Below are 4226 nucleotides of genomic sequence, written 5' to 3' on the forward strand. Positions count from 1 at the left end.
GATTATACATTGGTAATGTCTGCTTAATGTTTTAATAATATAAGGCTTGTTTTACCACTAGTATTTTCTTGCTGTTGAGAATGAGAAAGCAGTGATAGTACAGTAAAACCTTGGATTGTGAGTAACTTGTTCTGCAAGTGTTCCGCAAGACGAGCAAACATTTCTAATAAGTGGTAACTTCATAAACAAGGGATGTCTTGCAATATGAGTACTATGTGATGCGGAATGTCACATGATCACAACTGAGCCAGTGGTTCTTCTCTCTTTCTCTGTCTCACTGTGGGATTGTGGGTGATGGTCTTCCATGCTCAGATGCTCAGCCTCAGGCTGTGGTATTTGGCAGAATTTGTGATTTTTCAGAACGTTGGAAGGTGCCCACAACGGGCACTACCGTATTTTTTGTCACTTCAAAGCACCTGTGGACAGTCCTTTGCTTTTCCATCCAAGAGTAAGCTTAGGAATGCTTTGCTTCGTTCTAGTTCAGGCTGTCTGCAGAAAAAGACTGTTTTCTCTGCTGCCTTATTGTCAGTTCCATTAAGTACAGTATATGACAAGAGATTATTAACACTATTCTGTAGCTAACATCTGTTAGTGATAGTGGAAGTCATTCTATACAATAACCCTCCTCTGTCTTCTCTCCCTCACATTGACCATGGAGGTTTTCAAAGGTAAGTGCAGGTTAATTTATTTTTTCTTTATATTTTGTATTTGTAATACAGTATTTTGTATTGTATTACAGTATTCATTTTTATATGAATATTTTTGGGTTGTGGAAGAAATCATCTGCGTTTCCATTATTTCTTATGGGGAAATTTGCTTTGATCTACAAGTGCTTTGGATTACAAGCATGTTTCTGGAATGAATTATGCTTGCAAACCAAGGTTTTACTGTAGTGTCCTTTTATCCATTAACTAGTCCCTTTTACTAGAGATCATAAGTGGTATTAGGAGATTGATAAGGCAATAATAGTAACTAGAGAGTAGATCAGAAAAAGGGGGGGGGGGAATAGATGTGATAGTGTGGCTCTAATTGCCTTATTTTTCATCTTGTGGTTATATTACCTCTAAGGGAGGATATTTCAGTCTGAAGAACATGGATTATTTTAGTGGGTCTTTTTTTTAATTAAGTAAGCTCTATGTCGTATGTGGGGTTAAACTCACGACCCTGAGATCAAGAGTCACATGCTCTAATCAGCTAGTCAGGTGTTTGTAACGTGCATTATTTTAAATGATTAATAGGGAAAAGATAACTTGTAGTAATCGACAGGTAACTTGTTGAGATTCTGTTTGACAAATGATGATTTATAATAAGGATATGGTATTATTCTGTGGATAAAGTGCAGAATTGCTAAGAAATAGCAGGTATTCGGGGCATCTGGGTGGCTCAGTGGGTTATGCGTTTGACTTCAGCTCAGGTAATGATCTCACAGCTTGTGGGTTTGAGCCCCTCATTGAGCTCTGTGCTGACAGCTCAGAGCCTGGAGCCTGGTTTGGATTCTGTATCTCCCTCTCTGTACCTCCCCTGCTTACACTCTGTCACTCTGTCTCTCTCAAAAATAAACATTTTTAAAAATTAAAAAAAAAAATAGGTGGTCTAAGTAACAGCAAACCTGACTTTGTGTTGTAATTTTGCAAGAGTAAAAAATAGGTTAGCTTTTTAAAAATAGTCACTGTTAAATAAGGGAAGGCATATTATTGTATGTGGCTTCTCATTCCATGGTTATACATTTGGCATTTCTATGCTATCATTGGCTAAGTTTGCCATAGTGGAATTTTAAAAATTGCCATGGTAATGTTTTAACTTTCTATAACTTAGTTCAGCAAAGGGTAGGAAAAGTTTATCATGCCCATTGCACTTGTAGAATTGCATAAAAAATATCACTTTGATGATGGTGAAAATTACTAAGATTGTTGTCCTCTAATGTTAGTCCTCATAGGAATCATGAACCCCAGATGTATTCTTATTTTAAAACTACATTCCTTGGGGGTGCCTGAGTGGCTCAGTTGGTTAAGCGTTTGACTTTGGCTCAGGTCATGATCTCATGGTTCGTGAGGTTGAGCCCCACATTGGGATCTGTGCTGACATCTCAGAGCTTGGAGTATGCGTCAGATTCTGCGACTCTCTCTCTCTGCCCCTCCCCCGCTCGTGCTCTGTCTCTCTTTCTCTCTCAAAAATAAACGTTAAAAAAGATAAAAATAAAAATATGTCTAATCTTGACATCCCATGTTCATGGATCAGAGACCTAACATCACTAATTTAACATGGCAGTATTTCCCCAAGTGATGTACAGAGTCCGTGCGTTCCCTATCAAAATCTCATCTGCCTTTTTTGCAGAAATCTACAAGCTGATCCTAAAATCCAGATGGAAGTGTCGGGTACCCAGAATAGTCAAGACAATCTTGAAAAAGAACAAACTTAGAGGACTCACATTTCCCTGTTATAAAATCTATAAAACTATAGTCATTAAGTCAGTGTGGTACTGACATTAGAATAACATTGATCAATGTAATTGAGAGTCCATTGTGGAAATTGTGTAAATTTCCCACATTTGTGGTTAGTTGATTCTCAACAATGGTGTGAAGACCACTCAGTGGGGGAAAGAATGGTCTCATCAACAAATGGTGATGGACAACTAAATTTTCACCTGCAAAAGAATAAATTTGAACCCCTGCCTCATACTCTACACTAGAATGAACTGAAAATGCATCAAAGACCCAAACATAAGGGCAAATCAATGAAACTCTTAATTAGAAAACAAAGGAGTTAGGGGCTCCTAGGTGGCTCAGTTGTTTAAGCATTTGACTTCAGCTCAGGTCATGATCTCACAGTTCCTGAGTTTGAGCCCTGCAGTGGGCTCTCTGCTGTCAGCACAGATTCTGCTTCGGATCCTCTCTCCCCATCTTTTTCTGCCCCTCTCCCGCTTGTGCTCATGCTCTCTCTCTCAAAAATAAACATTTAAAAAATTGAAAAATTAAAAAAGAAAACACAGGAATAAATTTTTGTGACCTTGAGTTAGGCAGTGATTTTTATTTTATTTTTCTTAAGAAATAGCTGTGCCCAACATGGGACTTGAACTCACAACCCAGAATAAGCAATAGTTGCATGCTCTACTGACTGAGCCAGCCAGGTCCACCATAAGCAGTGATTTCTTAAATACCCAAAAGACCAGTGATGAAAGAAAAAGTAGGTAAATTGGAGTTAATTAAAATTTGACACTTTTGTGTGTCAAAGGACAGCATCTAGAAAGTGAAAAGAGGCCTTCCACCAGAGGCTACGTGCTGCCTTTTGAGCCGCGCTATGTGTCTAGTGATCCCTGAGAGTCCCAGCACATCTTGCAAGTACTCAACACCAGTATTGATGGGCAGTGGAAAATAGACTTTGCCATCACTGCAGTTAAGGTTGTGGGGTAAAGATATGCGCATGTGGTGTTGAGGAAAGCAGAGACATCTACCTTACCAAGAGGGCAGGAGAGCTCTTTGAGGATTAGGTGGAATGTGTGATCACCATTATGCAGAATTCACACGAGTGAGATCTTATCTCAGACTGGTTCTGGAACAGACAAAGGGATGTGAAGGATGGAAAATACAAGTAGATCCTGACCAATGGTCTGGGCAGCAAACTTCACGAGTACTTAGAATGAAGAAAACTTGAGCCCACAAAGGGCTGTGTCACTTCTAGGGACTTGGTGTCCCAGGCCAGCACACTAAGGCCACAGGCTACTGAGGCTTCACTGTGGATGTGTCCAAGAAGAAATAAATCTATAGGCCTTGTCTGCTAATCTGTTAAGTTTATGCACCAAGTTTATGCTTCTTTATTAAAAAAAAAATAAAAAAAGGAACGTGAAAAAATCCTACATAATCGAAGAAAATATTTGCAAATCAGTACGTGATAACGGACTTGTGTTAAGAATACATGAAGAACTCTGGGGCACCTGGGTCCCTCAGTCTGTTAAGCATCCAACTCTTGATTTTGGCTCAGGTCATGATCTCACATTCATGGGATTGAGCCCTGTGTCCAGCTGTGTGCTGACTATGCAGGGTCTGCTTGGGATTCTCTCTGTCTCTGTCCCTGTCCTGCTTGCATGTGCCCTTTCAAAATAAATAAACATTAAAAAAAAAGAATATATAAAGAACTCTTACAACTCATGATAAAAAGACAATCCAATTAAAAAATGAACAAAGTATTCAAATAGATATTTCTCAAAGAATATGTACAAATGACCAATA

The 4226-nt window shown here is 39.0% G+C and overlaps 1 pseudogene; it reads left to right on the top strand.

The window, feature by feature from the left end:
- The first annotated feature begins 652 nt into the window (after positions 1–652).
- LOC144229457 (small ribosomal subunit protein uS13 pseudogene) lies at positions 653–3756 on the top strand (annotated as a pseudogene).
- Positions 3757–4226: the final 470 nt, after the last annotated feature.

Source organism: Crocuta crocuta, unplaced genomic scaffold (genome assembly GCF_008692635.1).
Source record: "Crocuta crocuta isolate KB4526 unplaced genomic scaffold, BGI_CrCroc_1.0 scaffold348, whole genome shotgun sequence".
Lineage (NCBI taxonomy): Eukaryota > Metazoa > Chordata > Mammalia > Carnivora > Hyaenidae > Crocuta > Crocuta crocuta.